General features: G+C 40.6%; 1 long non-coding RNA gene across 1 annotated transcript; it reads right to left on the reverse strand.

Annotated features, from left to right (window-relative positions):
* Nucleotides 1-1,963: 1,963 nt before the first annotated feature.
* On the reverse strand, nt 1,964-16,590 carry LOC122462187. Its single transcript, XR_006284595.1, has 3 exons — nt 16,445-16,590; nt 16,203-16,211; nt 1,964-1,973 (listed from the first exon to the last, which is right to left on the reverse strand). It is a non-coding gene; the product is annotated as an uncharacterized LOC122462187 (long non-coding RNA).
* Nucleotides 16,591-17,396: the final 806 nt, after the last annotated feature.

The raw sequence follows: 17,396 nt of genomic DNA on the forward strand, positions 1-17,396 counted from the left end.
TTAAACCCTGTTATAGTCCTATCCTTCACAAAATACTGGAAAGATCCGCAGAATGTCTGTGCAGTGGTTCCCTTCACTCAATCACCTCCGACTTTCATACTGACAACAGATGCATCTCTGGTGGGCTGGGGAGTTAATCAAGACAACCATATGATTGCTCTCTGTAAATATATCAGAGGGATAAATACCAGAGAGGGAGAGGAATTATTTAAGCTCAGTACCAATGTGGACACAAGAACAAATGGATATAAACTGGCCACTAGGAAATTTAGACTAGAAATTAGACGAAGGTTTTTAACCATCAGAGGAGTGAAGTTTTGGAATAGCCTTCCAAGGGAAGCAGTGGGGGCAAAAGATCTATCTGGCTTTAAGATTAAACTCGATAAGTTTATGGAGGAGATGGTATGATGGGATAACATGGTTTTGGTAGTTAAATATTCATGGTAAATAGGCCCAATGGCCTGTGATGGGCTATTAGATGGGGTGAGATCCGAGTTACCCAGGAAAGAATTTTCTGTAGTATCTGGCTGATGAATCTTGCCCATATGCTCAGGGTTTAGCTGATCGCCATATTTGGGGTCCGGAAGGAATTTTCCTCCAGGGCAGATTGGAAGAGGCCGTGGAGGTTTTTCGCCTTCCTCTGTAGCATGGGGCACGGATCACTTGCTGGAGGATTCTCTGCTCCTTGAAGTCTTTAAACTACGATTTGAGGACTTCAGTAGCACAGATATAGGTGTGAGGGTTTTTTGTAGGAGTGGTGGGTGAAATTCTGTGGCCTGCGTTGTGCAGGAGGTCAGACTAGATGATCATAATGGTCCCTTCTGACCTAAATATCTATGAATCTATGAATCTATGAACCTCCTCAGGCTAGGAGTTCCACAGGTTGACTGTGCGCTGAGTGAAGAAGAACTTCCTTTTATTTGTTTTAAACCTGCTACCCATTAATTTCATTTGGTGGCCCCTAGTTCTTATATTATGGGAACAAGTAAATAACTTTTCCTTATTCACTTTCTCCATACCACTCATGATTTTATATACTCTATCATACCCCCCCCCCTTAGTCTCCTCTTTTCTAAGCTGAAAAGTCCTAGCCTCTTTAATCTCTCCTAATATGGAACCCGTTCCAACCCCTAATCATTTTAGTTGCCCTTTTCTGAACCTTTTCTAATGCCAGTATTTTGTTTTTGATAACTTAGTTTGTCAGCTCTCTGAGGCAGGGACCATCTTTTTGTTTGGTGTTTGTACAGTGCCTAGCACAATGGGGGCTGATCCCTCAGAGGGACCCCAAAGTGCTATCATAATACAAAGAATAAATTCTAATGGTTCCCTGGAGAGTGGTATAATTCTTTCATTTTAAAAAAACCTTTCTTCTGTGAAGAAAGAGAAACCTATATTTACCCATAAATTTGCTTGTGCGTATTGCCCCAAAATAAGGGAAGGGGGACATATACTTTGGGAGGCTGTTTTATATTGAAAGGACTTTTAATATGCTAATGTATGTAAATATAAAGAAAGAAAAATTAAATAAAAAAACTTTTAGTCTTGCACATTAGGATTTCCTACAATTCAACACACTCAATTAGCAAAACTGTGGTTTAAATTAAAGTTTGCGTCTTTTTTTTTAGTGGATACGGCTCGTATGAGTTGAATGAATAAATAAAGATTAATGAGCCCAAGTAATTATGTTGTGCGTGTTCACAGAATGGAATTGCCTTATGATGAAACCTTCATAAAAATGTGTTTATGGACTGTCAACAATATGTTCTAATGGCTATGATGAACCTTGTTTCTGCAATCTACAGCATATGTTTTCAAAGGAATAAACATGACAGTTGAAAACCATTCAAGATGCCTTTGGATGTGTATTTAAATATAGATTGAAATACGTTACTGATCTAAATAGTGATAATCCTCAAAAATTATTCTTATTTTGGTAACTGTATAACTCATGTACCTAGATTCACTGTTATACACTTCACACCCTGTTTGAAGACTAATTCCTGTCATTCTATAAATGTTTGAATGTACATAAAGTGTAAAAAAACTAAAATGCATGTTGAAATTTGAGTGTTCAGTCTATTGTTCTTGAAATAGAAACCAAAACAGAGACAGACTCCTGTGATATAAACAAAGGGAATACAAATGAATATTAAAAATGAATGCAATAGGAGCGGACCAGACTTTAATAAGAGATGAGCCTGAACCAAAACCTTGGATCCCTGTGACTGCAACCTTCAGGAAGTTCATAATAGGAGCCTATTCCTACTTCAAATGGTTAATGTGTTCATACTTCTTCACTGTGATAAACTGAATAAAATATTTTCTTCCCTTTTCCCCCCATGTGCAGAGCCTATTAGCCAAAGCCCTTGTCCTAGCAGCTGGGGATGGTGTGGTACCTACATAGGTCTGGAGAAACAGAAAGTCACATCTCTGGAGCCCTTTCCTTTCAAATGCCAGTGTGATGTTCTGACACTAAAACATATATCATACCCCTTTGGAGGCCTGTGTTTGTTGTTTTTGTATTTGTTTTTTTCTGATTGGCTAGTGAGGTGGTTGTTGGTGTGCTTGGGATGGATTTGTAGTCAATTAAGTATATCACCCAAAAGCCAATAGTGCTGTCTTTTACTTCTCTGAATCAATTTATTTTTCTTTTTAACACGTTCACAATGTATTGCAGGTTTCTCAGTTTGAGCAAAATCTGACATTTGATTCTGGATGTTTTCATAATGTACTAACTGGTATATATGTACACTAATGCTTTCTACTTATTGGAATATCAGACTGGTTTCATGTGTTGATCTTTCTTACGGCTAACCTCTAGAAGAATTAAACTACAATACTATTATAAATACCAGTGGAGAGAGTCTCCTTTTAACAAAAATTTAGCTTTTTTGGAGGGGGGAGGGTGTTTGTTTGAGAGCTGAAAATCCTGTGTTCTATCATTGATGCCATCTTTGTGCAATTTAGCTGAGGAGCATGATCTGTTTTGTGTGAGATTTCTACAGAGATCTTCATGCCCTGTTAAAGTCACAATGATGTCAACATTAATACTTATGCACAACTTTAAATAATGAGCTCATCCTTTTCCCTAGAATACTCAGCCTGGTACACACCTTTTGAATGTCACTTTCTTTGCTTGTGTGCAAGCTAGTCAGACCAGGAATCATAAACCATATCCATCCTTTAATTACCTCCTCATAGTCAAACAGGACTCACATGCTGAGTAGACATGTGATCTGTGAAAAGCAAACGCAACAGAGCAGTGAAGTTGACTGCGCCACTGAAGGCTATAGTAATGATAGTAAGTGACTGCTGATATTGCTAACATAAAAGGCAGAGTGTAGAATGGAAATAAAGAAATGATTCATCTGCCACATTACCAGTCAGCTGTGTGTGGCTTTAGGCAATGGCAAACATGCTAGGTTTAACTCTCCCCCACTCTCCCCACACTTCAGCATTTTTCAAATTGTTCCTAAGTATTGTAATAAGTAGCATTAAGCAGTGTTCTAGTGTGTTCACCAACACTTCTAGATAGCGCTCCACTGCTATCCTGTGTAATTCATTTTTGTTGAAGAATAATCCTAAGTCGATATAATGACTGGCTGTCACTCGATCCAGGAAGTGTTGTTAAAACAATGCCAACATCAGTAATAAAATATCAACTGTGAGGGTCACTGCCATTTTCCTCATGATACTTACCTGTAGGAGTGGCTCCAGAGAAGTGGGTTTCAACCTTTTTCATTTGTGGACCCTTGAAAAATTTCAAATGGAAGTGTGGATCAACTTGAGTATGGCCAATACAGAAACCTGTTGAGACCACAGACGCTATCATGAAAGGCTTAATTGTGATACAAGCAGCCAAGAAATTCCAGTGTTAACATTTATTATTCATTTTACCACCTCTAACAAGATTCATAATCACCTTCCAACGTGTGTGTATAGCGATCACCTCACTTGTCCCATTGTTGAGCTGCTGCTATTCCTGGACTGGAAGGTAACAATTGTTCAACAGTACTTTGCGCTGTTTAGGACAGGAAATGAAGACAATATCATCCTGCAGGGAAAATGTAGGTAGAATTATATAATAACCTCAGTGTCTTGGCTAAATTTCCAGGTAAACACCCAGGTAAACATCTTTACAAAAAGCGATGTAATAACAACAAGCACTTAGGACCTACGTTCTGCACTGAATTTGAAACACAGCTCCTCCAGCCATGCCATGCTAACATTATACTTAATATTTGTGGACCTCCCAGTATTGTTATTTGCACAGAGAGGTGTTTTATAGTATATATTTGGTATTCTAGTCATGATTTATCAGTCAGACTGCTACTCCAGCTGGAGGGAGATGTGATCACTCAGGACCACATCTGCCTCCTCAGTCACAGCCTGCAGGCCCTCCATCTGACAGCCATGATGCTTCATGGATGATGCCTTTGGAAGGGATTGTCCTCTTGATAATTTGATTTTCTGGTTGCAGAAAACAAACAAACAAAACTACTAATTTCTTAACTTAGTTGTTTAATATTCATATTCCTGGATGAAATGTTATAGATTTGGACATGAGGAGGATTTCTGGTGTTAAGTAATTGTTTATAAGTAATAATTTATTGTAACTACTTTTTTCTGTTAACAGCTACTGTTATGCAGCAAAGATTTGCATTAACAAATTACTTTTTTAGCTTAGAAATACTCATGTTAATTATTGCTATAATTTTTTGTATTGTTTTTGGTTTGATTGTTGATTCTTAATGACAATGTAATTTTTTTTTTGGTAGCATAACGCTCTATTGAAGTTTCTTCTAGAAAATTCCTTTAGAATTGAATAGAAATGTATCTGTAAGTGGGGGCTTTTGACTTTACCAAATTAATAGAAAATAGTATTCCTGATGTAGGACAGTTGAAAAGAAAACCTATAGAAAATGATCTCCTTTCTATTAAATCCCATAGGTTTTAATTTCAAGATAACACAGTCATATAGAAACCCTGTTAATGTCAGTAGAGCCCTATTGGTTTCATCATTGTATAATTCTATAGGCTGTTTCCATCATCATAACAAACAGAAATTGCCATTGCAAGGCTATCAAAGTTTTGTATGTAGAATGCACCTTCTTAGAGCTTGTCTTCACTACTGGGGCAAGTCGATCTAAGTTATGCTACTCCTACTACGTGAATAACATAGCTGCACTCAGCGTAGCTTAGGTCGACTTAGCCCAGTGTCTTCACTCCACCATGTCGATGGAAGATGCTCTCCGGTTAACTTATATTACTTTTCTCAGAGAGGTGGAGTACCGGGGTTGACCGGAGTGTGCTCTGCCCTCAATTTAGTGGGTCTTCACCTCTAATCATTGATAGCTAGAGCATTCCCTGCAGTTTTGGATTTGATCAGATATAGCACTGAAAGAATCTGAAGAATAGCTAGCCAAAGACTCAAAAAGTAATAGCAGAAAAAAAATGAAGTGCATCAGAAGTAGAAAAAATGCTGAACAACCAGTGGGGCCACTGGACGACTGAGATGCTAAAGGAGCACAATAAGGCCATTGTGGAGAAACTAAATGAATTCATTACATTGGTCTTCACGGCTGAGGATATTAGGGAGATTCCCAAACCGGAGCCATTCTTTTTAGGTGACAAATCTGAGGAACTGTCACAGATTGAGGTGTCATTAGAGGAGGCTTTGGAACCAATTGATAAATTAAACAGAAATAAGTCACCAGGACCAGATGGTATTCACTCAAGAGTTCTGAAGGAACTCAAATGTGAAATTACAGAATTACTAACTGTGGTTTGTAACCTATCATTTAAATCAGCTTCTGTACCAAATGACTGGAGGATAGCTAATGTCACATCAGTTTTTTAAAAGGGCTCCAGAGGTGTTCCTGGCAATTACAGACCAATAAGCCTGACGTCAGTACTGGGCAAACTGGTTGAAACTATAGTAAAGAACAGAATTGTCAGACACGTAGATGAAGATAATTTGTTGGGGAAGAGTCAACATGGTTTTTGTAAATGGAAATCATGCCTCACCAATCTACTAGAATTCTCTGAGGGAGTCAACAAGCATGTGGGCAAGGGGGATCCAATGGATATAGTGTACTTAGATTTGCAGAAAGCCTTTTACAAGGTTCTTACCAAAGGCTCTTAAGCAAAGTAAGCTGTCATGGGATAAGAGGGAAGGTCCTCTCATGGATTGGTAACTGGTTAAAAGATAGGAAACAAAGGGTAGGAATAAATGCTCAGTTTTCAGAATGGAGAGAGATAAATAGTGGTGTCCTCCAGTAGTCTGTACTGTGACCATATTCAACATATTCATAAATGATCTGGAAAAAGGGGTAAACAGTGAGGTGGCAAAATTTTCAGATGATACAAAACTAACCAAGCAGACTGCAAAGAGCTACAAAAGGTTCTCACAAAACTGGGTGACTGGGGAACAAAATGGCAGATGAAATGCAATATTGATAAATGCAAATTAATGCACATTGGAAAACATAATCCCAACTATACACATAAAATGATGGGGTCTAAACTAGCTGTTACCACTCAAGAAAGAGATCTTGGAGTCATTGTGGATAGTTCTCGGAAAACATCCACTCAATGTGCAGCAGCAGCCAAAAAAGCAAACAGAATGTTGGGAATCATGAAGAAAAGGATAGAAAATAAGACAGAAAATATCATATTGCCTCTTTATATATCCAGGGTATGCCTTCATCTTTGACACCATGTGCAGATGTGGTCACCCCATCTCAAAAAAGTTATATTGGAATTGGAAAAGGTTCAGAAGAGGACAACAAAAATGATTAGGGGTACGGACACCCACCCAGATAGTTAGCTGTAAAATCCCTCTTGGTAGCTGTTCTCTGCTTGTAATTCATTTTTGTTGAAGAATAATCCTAAGTAGATATCCTGACTGGCTGTCACTCGATCCAGTAAGTGTTGTTAAAACAATGCCAACATCAATAATAAAATATCAACTGTGAGGGTCACCACCATTTTCCTCATGATACTTACGTGTAGGAGTGGCTCCAGAGCAGTAAAGGGTTAAAAAGTCGCCCAGGTAAAGAAAAGGAAGTGGGCACCTGACCAAAAGAGCCAATGGGAAGGTAGAACTTTTTTAAATTGGGAAAGAAACTTTCCCTTTGTCTGTTGTTTTCTGGAGAAGGAGACATGGAGCAGCAATGCTATAAGCAGGAATTCTGTGTAAGGTGTGAACCAGGTATGAAATTTTATCTTCCATACCTAGAAGGAATCATTGGGACAGGGAATATTTAAATAGACACAATCAGGTTTATTTCTTTATTTTGGCTTGTGGATCTCCTCTGTGCTAACTCCCAGGGCTTTTGTTTGCTTGTAACTTTTAAGCTGGACCCCAAGAAAGCTATTCTTGGTACTTAATTTTTGGAATTGCTCTTTTAAAATCTAGCAAAAGCCTAAGTTTCAGATATATTTTATTCCTTTTTATTTTTAATAAAATTTACCTTTTTTAAGAACAGGATTGGATTTTTGGTGTCCTAAGAGGTTTGTGCATATGTTGTTTAATTAACTGGTGGCAACAGCTAATTTCCTTTGTTTTCTTTCTCAGCTGTTTCCTGGAGCAGGGTGAAAGGGCTTGAGGGTACCCCACAGGGAGGAATTCCCAAGTGCTCCTCCCTGGATTCAAAGGGTTTTTTTTGCATTTGGGTGGTGGCAGCATTTATCAAGCCAAGGTTAGAGAAAAACTGTAACCTTGGGAGTGTAATACAAGCCTGGACTGGCAAGTATTAATTTTTTAAATCCTTGCGGACCCCCACCTTCTGCACTTGAAGTGCCAGAGTAGGGATTCAGCCTTGATGGGGGGATATGATAGAAGTCTATAAAATCATGACTGGTGTGGAGAAAGTAAATAAGGAAGGGTTATTTACTCCTTCTCATAACACATGAACTAGGGGTCATCAAATGAAATTAATAGGCAGAAGGTTTAAAACAAACAAAAGGAAGTATTTTTTCACACAACGCACAATCAACCTGTGGAACTCCCTGTCAGAGGATGTTGTGAAGGCCAAGACAATAACAGGGTTCAAAAAAGAACTAGATAAGTTCATGGAGGATAGGTCCATCAATGGCTGTTAGCCAGGATGGGGATGGTGTCCCTAGCCTCTGTTTGCCAGAAGCTGGGAATGGGGGACCGGGGCTCCACCTTCTCCCTGACCCCTCCCTGCCCACTTGCTCATGGGGTAAGGACTGGGGTATGTAGCCTCTTCTCTTCTCCACAGCACTTCAGCTATACCTGGAAAAGATCCTACATGACTGCACAGAGAGTGGAAGAGGGCCTTGCTTCCTCTTATTCCTTCTGCAGATATGAAGGAGCAGAGCACAGTCTTTCCCTAAATCTGTGTGTGTGTGCGCGCGCGCACGCACACACATGAGTGTTTAGTTTAAGTAAAGTTAACTTGCTTCTGCTGTATGTAATTACTTTGTGGGTTGGGGAGGAAGGGGCAGAAATGATCAATTTTAGGCAAATAGATCTCTGCACAATCTATATTTTTCCAAGGACTCATTTAATTCACTTTCCTATCTGTAGGATACAAAGCGAAATCGAATTGTGTGAAACATCATATTAAAGAGTGAGAGCAAACTTCTTTGAAGTAAAACAAAAATCATCCGAACTCTGGGCCTGAGACTTTTCCAGTTGAAACCAATGGAAAAGCGTTAACTTCTGAATTCAGAGAGTTTGAGCCTTCTTAATCTTTCTCCTGCAGCAGACCACTCCTTTCCACTGCTTAGCATATATACCAGTTGAGCACTGCTCATACTTCAGTTAGAGTGTATGGCACTTACAGCCTGAATTCCATGTTGTTGGTACTCATGCTGGAGCCAGGCTCTGAAAAATTTCCTGCACCCTGTAGCTTTTATTGTAACACTTATAGTCAGTCTTTCAAAAGACTTCAGCACTCACCAGGTGGAATTCTTAAAAGGCTGGCCCCCTGGTTTCTATTCTTCAGTCATATTTTCATCCTTAGGAACAAAGGATCTTTATATTTATTTTTCCAGTGCTACCGGAATATTAGGACCCATTGAGCGTTTAGACAAACCAAAGTTAATCACCATGTTTTTTGTTCTCTAGCAACCATGGTGTTAGTAGCTGTAGTTTGAGGGTGTTTTAATTTACAGCCTTAATCCTAATATTTTGCTGAAAAATGCAAAACCAGATTGAAACCCACATTTCCCCAAAGTGTTGGGGGTGGGGGATTTGCTATTCAGGTTTGAAGTTTTACTTCAGGCCCTGTCTTTGAATGGGAAATGTACTTTTGACATTAGAATCTGTTCTATTTCTAGAGTGCAGCTGAGTAAAGTGATTTCAAATTGTGTGCAGGTTGCAGAGGGTGATGAAAGAGTGCTGCAGACATGTGAACCACCTGGCTTTGATGTAAATCTGGTGCGTTGAGAGCACATATGGTCAGAGCTTGCAAAGCCATTGGCTGTTGAGAGTAGTTGCATCTCAGCATTTTTCGGATCTGAAGGGTGTAAAGCTCACTCATGCTGGATAGGTGTCAGTCAGGGTGATCTCATTACACAGCCAACGATGATCAAAAAAAGTTAGTATCCAGATGATTCATTTAAGAAAATGAGCCTCATTAAATAATGAATTAGGAAAAGTTACTGTCATTTCTTTTAGTTAAAGACAGTTAAACATGAGGCTGTTTGCTTATTAAATGGATCGTATTTTATCCGCTACATTGCCTGATATCTAAATTTAAATGATTTCAGACTTTTTAGATATTTTTTGAAGAATTGTCAGGGATGGACAGGACCATACTTAAGTCTGACTCTTCATCTCACTTTCCGATGTCTCTAACCAGTGAAATAATCCATTCAATCGTTTGGTTAAGACTAGCAGGCATCAAATGTCACATATAGCAGATTTTGAACTATAATTCTGTGGGACTGGTTACCGTTGTATATTGTGGTACTGTCTCTTTAAAATTAGTCATGTATACTCACCAGAGGGCCTCCCCTTGAAAGGGGTTTCTCACATGATGCAGACACGCTCAGGATTTGCATGTGCACAGTCTGTAGGAGTACAGCTACACAGGTAAAAAAAAAAAAAAGGCAAAACCAAACACCTGCCCACCCCCCCCAACCCCCCCACAAAAGCAGAGAGTTTCAGAGCCCAGGTCAATTGGCTCAGGCTCACACTGCAGTAGTGTAGTCTTTCGAGCCCAGGCTCTGAGATCCCGCCCCCTCACAGAGTTTCAGAGCCCAGGCTTCAGCCCAAGCTGAACAGCTGTGCTGCTATTGTTAGCCCCACGGCATGAGCCCTGTGAGCTTGAATCAGTTGACATGGGCTCTGGAACTCACTGTCGCAGGTCTTTTTTTTGTGGCGTAGTTGTACCCAGGAGTCCTCATGTCATGTAACCAACAGAGAGTTGTGGTTTAAATTTTCTAGCTCTGGGCTCACACTGGGTTCCTGTAGTATTGCGGCTTTAACATACTCAAAAGGAAGACATTTTTAGCTGCCTGACCATGTTAGAAAGCATGAGAAGCATAACACTACACGGCCACATATTCTTCTTTGCTATTAGTTATAGTTATTTGCCTTCCAAAATTATTTTCCTAGTTCTAGATGTTCTTCATATCATGTGATTTAATTTTCCTTCTAGAGACACAACTTCTTATTCTTAAAATAAAAGAGAAACTTGGTAATTTAACTTCCTATTGAGTTCTTAAGTTGTCATGAAGATCCCGTTCCTCCAAGAGGTGAAAGATAAAGGTTTTAAAGTTTCTATTATCATCTTTTCATGCCATCTTAATAACTCAGTGGAGAGTAAATGGCTCAGTCCTGGAACAGATGAGATGAGTACAGTTAGAACATTTTATGAATTAATGGTTTGTTGGTTTTTGTTCACTTTATTTTGAAATGTCATCAGTGACATACAATGAACTTCTTCAGCAAACATTATGATGAAATTTATCTATACTCCAAATATGGAATCTTCCAAATTCTGAACATCAGACATAGTCCACCAGTTCCATTCCTCAATGGAAACTAATATAGGAGGGAGCAATTAAGAAAGAAAATAAGTATCCTCAACAAAACAAATAATCAAAGTGTCCAATTTCATAATCCAAGGTCTCCAGAATTAAGAGGTGGACAGACAATTGTGACAGATTTATTAAACTGCATAGTATGTATAACAGTGGTGGGCAACCTGCAGCCCACAGGCCACACACAGCCCATCAGGGTAATCCACTGGCTGCCCACGAGACAGTTTGTTTACATTGACTGTCTGGCATGGCTGCCTGCAGCTCCCAGTGGCCATGGTTGCGGGAGCCTGCGGACAGTCAATGTAAACAAACTGTCTGGCAGCCCGCCAGCAGATTAACCTGACGGGCTGCAGGTTGCCCACCACTGATGTATAACCTTGTGTTTTGCAGGGAGTGGAGGAGGACACTTCCCCCATTTCAGGAAACACAAACTAAATGGAAGTCAAATGATGGAATTACTAAGAAACAATTGAATCACATTGCTATCAGCAGATGATGGAGATGGTCACTGCTGGATACATGATCTCTTACAAGTGCTGATGTAGGAAGTGAGCACTATCTTGTCATCAGAACATGTAGAATAAAACTAAAAAGACAAGCTAATAAGCTAGTAAGAAAAGAGACTGTTTTTGATGTGGGGGAAAAAAAGGAATCAGGAGGAATTTGAAAATCCATCTCTCAAATGGATTCTAAGATTAGCAGGTAATGAATGATATAGAGGGACAATGGGGTTGCTTTAGAGATGTCCGCTGGGAAGCTGCCACAACTTCACTTGAAACAAGAGGATCAAAGAAAGAAGAGTGGATACAGCTGTGCTCATGGCAATTGACTGAAGAAATAAAATCTCAAAAAAGAGGCAAGTACAGGTGACATGACAAGAAGAACAGTGTGTGATGCAACGGGACTATGTAGAGAAAGATACGGAAATAAAGAAGTTGTGTCAGAAAGATAAGAGAATGATTTGACAAAAAAAGTGATAGAAGCCAAAGACTCATCAGTGAGAGATGATTCTAACAAACTGTTCCAGCTACATGAGCAATTATCATTTCAGAGTGTTTAGTGATATCATCAAAATGGAAGATAGAAGCAGAACAAAAGGAACGATGGCAAGAACATTTTAATGAACTACTCAACCAACCAGCACCAACCATTGCAGTTGATAGATGTGAAGAATTATAAATATTTCACTGATAGAAATTTCAGAAGCAGAAATAAAAGTAATTAAGCAGCTAAAAAAATGGCAAAGCACCTGGTCTAGATAAGGTCACTGGTGAAATGCTTAAAGCTCGGGAGAAGATGGAAGCACATGAAAATTACAATGTTTATGTAGTTTGGGGGAGAATTCTGCCCAGAGGAGTGGAAGAAAGTTGTGATCTGTAAATTACTAAAGATACTAACTGGTGTGTGACGATTGGCAAGACATAACACTACTTTCAGTATCAGGAAAAGTGTTCTGTGAACAGAATCAAACTGCCGCAATGATGGAAAAACTCCGTACTGAGAAAGCAGGTTTTAGACCAAAATGATTGTGTATACATCACAACTTTTCCCTGAGATGATGGATTGAGAAAGTGTTTGCTTACCTGGGAGGATTAGTCCTGACATTTACAGATTTCACCAAAGCTTTCTACTGCATTCATAGATAGTCACAAATTAAGATTTTGTGACAATATGGGCTTCCTAGAAAGATAGTGTCACTGGCCAAGATGCTATATGAAGGTTCAAAATGCTGCACAAGGACAATGTGGAGAGACTGATTTATTTCATATCATTTCTCTTCTGTACTGTGATTGATTATGTGATGTGGAAAGCAACATCAAAGGAAGATACAAGACTTTCAGATGACGTTGTTATGTTGGACACCGATGATGCTATGAAAAAGACCAGTGCCAATGTCAAATGTGAGGCCAATGCAGTAGGACTAAGAATTTGCCAAAAGAAAATGAAAGTCATGATTGTGGAAAGAAGAGTCAGTAAGGATGGTGCGTATGTGCTTGGTAGCGAAGAATATGGCATGGTTAACAAATTTGTATATCTTGAAAGCACTATTAGGACTGTTGGCCAACTGCATAAGGCATTAGAAGCAAGAATTGGAGGCAAGTGGTACTTTTTTGAGACTGGCAAATATCTGGAAAATAAGAAGCTTCACACAAGAACCTAAATAAAGTTATACGGTGACTTTGTGATACCCATGTTGGATATATGTGCTGTATTAAAAGAGTAATTGAACACCATAGTATTGCAGTTGGTGTAGAAATAACATGGAGTTTTCAGGCAAAAATGGTTGGGGGAGACATGGTGTCATTGTTTGTATAAGCTAGATAGTCTCCTTGATGTGGACAGAAGACATAGGTATGGAAAACAGGGTCTGAATTTCAGCCAAAACATATATTCCCCACACTGTTAAACTAAAAAATGAATTGGTATTTCCATTATAAACCCCAGCTTTATTTTACAGGCATTTCAGTTTGCATTGGCCTGAAACATGGCCCATAAATTATCACTTGTGGTGGGATGACTTGAGTTAAAAGATGAGTGTAAAAGACCTTAACTTTTGCTTTTCTGGCTTCTCTGAGTATAAAGGAGGTTAATGTAGTCAGATATATGTTTTCTCTTTTCTTTCTAAAGAAGCATATTACATATGTTTCAATAGTTGTTGAAAGTCAATATAGGCCAGTAAGCAGGTGTTTGTCAGGCATGGGTATAATTTTAAGGTGGAGTGGGGTAGAGGGTGATGTCGCCCCATATTTCAGCAAGTGTGTGGACAGCCCCCTGTGCATGGGGAACAGTTAACAATTGAAGGGCTGGGGGAATTGTCCAGCAATTCTTCAAATCCTCCAGCATTCAGTCTTCCCATTCTGGTTAAGCCACCTATTAGCAGCTCAGCAGGAGTGGAAGTGCTCTATCCTCCTCAGCACAGACACAAAGCCAGTAGGATTTTCCTCTTGCTGTTTTCACTGATGAGTCTTTGCCTCCTGCACGAGCCACAGAAATGGAAAGCTAAACGGATTCCCCATCACATTGAGAAGAGAAGGGCAGGGGTGAACAGACCTGTGCCCTTTCAAAATGGACGGGAAAAAACTGTTGTCTGGAGGGGGTGGAGAATCAGAGGTGAGAGACTGGAATAAGGGAGGATGGATGGGGTTTGGGAGAAGGGACTAGAGTGAGGGAAAGGGAGGCAATCTGAGAGAGATGAAATGTACAATTTGGTGAGACTAGGGTACAATGGAGAGGGATCAACCACTAGGATTTGATGCAAGTCCTTGGAGTTAGCAAAGCCTCTTTCAAAATGAATCTCTAACACTTGGTAATGGAGCTGATGAGCTTTAGAGCTGCAATTCCCAGCTGGGTTATCATCATCCTGATGTCTTGTCTGACTTGTTATTTTTTTCAGGATTTTAATCCTTCTGTGTTTCATTATGATTTGTAGCTTAAATTTAAATAATGTTATAAAACTTTAAATTTTGCAATTTTGCTATTTCCTAATACATCTCACCTCAGTGACTCAAGTCCATGGGGTTTTCAGTTTCATCCAGCTTCTTAATGATGCTTCTTCTGGCAATTGTTACTTCATACTTCGCCTCCTGAATAGTGATACTGAATATATTAAAATTAGGGACTTAAAGTATTGTTGAACTACGCCATCACACTTAAGGCTAGTGTCTGGGCAAGGAGATACTCAAATTGCCCACAAGCAAGACGGCACCTTCTGAGTATGTTACACCCCAGAACTGTATAAATTTAAATAAATCATAATTTGAGTTGGGGAAGGGATTTGAAAACATCTAAGGTTTTTTGGAATATGGGTCCCTTTGAAAATCAATATTAAATCCCTCAGGTACCCCTGGAAAATTTCCCCTTATCTCCTTTTTATTTTACTCATGGGCATTCAGGCTGCAAGTGTCAAAGGAGCTTAAGAGGAAGTAGGTGCCCCAAACTAGTACTGGGCAAATATTTTGGATTAATACTTTATGCAACACAAAATGCAGTTTTGAATCAACTGAAACTATTCACTAATTTGACATGAATTTGCCAAATTGTTTCAGCCAAATATAAATAAATAGAATATTTTGGGCTATATTCACAGAACTAGGGGTGTTCCCTTGTATGCTGTAGTTAGAGCATTCAGGAAGACTAGTTTTTAAATCCCCACTCTGCTTGATGTGGAGCAAGGGCTCAAAGTTGGGTCTCCCGCCTCCCATGTCAGTGCTGTAACCTCCCAGTCTATAGACTATTCTGGGTTGAGGCTTTCTCAATCTTTCCTGTGGAAGGTCTTCCACTCTGTATAAAATTATTTTAATAGTCATTGGAGAAGTGACTGAAACCCAGATGTCTGCCCATCCAGGTGAGTCTCCTAATCACTAGACTTTAGAGTCACCCATTCAGCCTCTCTCTCTCTCTCATAAGGTGAATATTTAAGTATTTCATACAAAGTGGAACAGCTTACACAGGAGCGAATCAGAGAGACTCATCTGTGATGGGCTGTACTTGCCCCGCACTGGAGAAGGAGGTAACCCCACATGTTTGGTAGAGGAAGTGACGCCTCTCACCTCTGCTAGGTATGAGTGAACTGGAGCCTCAGTATAAAAGGTAGCAGCCCAGATCAGTCAGGACTGACTGCCAAGGAGAGAGGAGGCAGATTGCAAGCTCCCTTCTGGGAGCTACTGGAGCCCCAGATCATGGAGGCCAAGCATGCTGAGGCCTAGGTGGACCCCCAGCTGCCTGTGGAGGCCCAAGAGGGGATGGAGTCACCAGGAGCTTTGCAAGCAGATGACCCAAGAGCCCAGGAGACATACGGGCAATCACACTGGAAGGCAGGATAGGAAGTAACCCAGGGGAATTAGACATTGGTCCCATTGTGCAACCAGGAGGAAGGCAGCTTGTTTCAGACAGATCCCTGCTGAATTAGTCACTATTGCCCCTAACAGGGCTCTGGGTTGGGACCCGGTGGAGTAGGGAGGGCTCAGATCCCCCTACCCAGGCAGCCACCCACCCATGGGTAGGGGCCCACTTCCCCTCTGGCCACTGGGCTGTGCAGCCCTGCCAGGAAGGACAGCCATTATCAACTCCAGCCACTGGGCCAAACTGCCCTGAGGCTAGGGATGGTCATTCAAACTCAGCTGTGGGGCTAGAATGCCCTTCTCCCCGCCCCAAAGGGTGATGGGCTGTACTTGCCCCACGACACCACCCTAGAATACACCATAGCCCAGTGATCAGGGTGTGACATCAGGGGAAAGGTTATGATCTGCTGAAAGTCATTTCTCTATCCATATGTGTGTATCATTAATGTGTTATGTTATGTGTTATATGATGGTCACTAAAACATACTGTAAATTGGTGATTCAGCTAGATATTAGCTCCTCAGAGGCGACAACAAGAAAAATAATCAATGCCTGGGCGGGGTGTGAAACAACCCATCAACAGCCATTATTCAGCAAAGGAACTACAATTCAATGACTTACCCGCATGAGGCCACACCAGGGGAATTGCTCAACCTTGCCTGGAGACTCAGCAATGCCCACCTAGACATGCCTGGACTTGTGTTTTCCAAACACATGGACTGAGGGTATAAAAGAGACACAGTGGCCACATGTGGGGCCTTTCTCCTGCCCCCACCTATGCTACAAGTAACAAAGACACTGAGCAGAAGACTGAAGACTCCAACAGAGGAGACTGGCCCAGATTTAAGAGACAAATCTGTATATTAGGACTGCAATATCCAGTGGGGCGAGAAAAAACTGCTTAATCTAGATGTTGCCCAGTCTAATAGGGTTGAGAGTTTATACTGCGTGCTTATATTTTATTTCTTTTGGTGATTAACTCTGACTTTTTGCTTATCACTTAATATCATTTAAAATCTATCTTTTGTAATCAATAAACTTCTTTAATTGTTTATCTTTACCAGTAAGTTTGCCTGAAGTGTGTGGTAAATATGCTCAGGTTTTGCAAAGGCTGGTGTATATCCACGTTCCATTGATGAAGTGGTGAACCAATTAATAAATCTGCATTGCTCATCTTGTGTAGAGCTGGGAGCTGGGGCAGGGGATTTGGCTCTGCTGCTGTTCTCTGTGTGATTCATGAGTGGCTCTGGGAGCATTCATGCAATATAGCTGGGTGTGGGGCTCCAGATGTGGTTGTGCTGAGAGATAACAGCACCTGGAGGGCTTTGCTGCTGGTCACTAGCAGGCATTGTGAGAGACAGCCCAGGCTGGAGAGAGTTCAGGGGGTACAGTGGTCCCAGCGTCCCAGACTGCACCCTGGGGGGATCCTGTCACACAGGGCACTCCCCTGAGAGGTGGAAGACCCACATTGAAGTTCCCGCTACATATCAGGCAACTTGAATCTAGGTCTCCCACATCCTAGGTGAGTGTCCT

This window comes from Chelonia mydas, chromosome 1, assembly GCF_015237465.2.
Source record: "Chelonia mydas isolate rCheMyd1 chromosome 1, rCheMyd1.pri.v2, whole genome shotgun sequence".
Classification (NCBI taxonomy): domain Eukaryota; kingdom Metazoa; phylum Chordata; order Testudines; family Cheloniidae; genus Chelonia; species Chelonia mydas.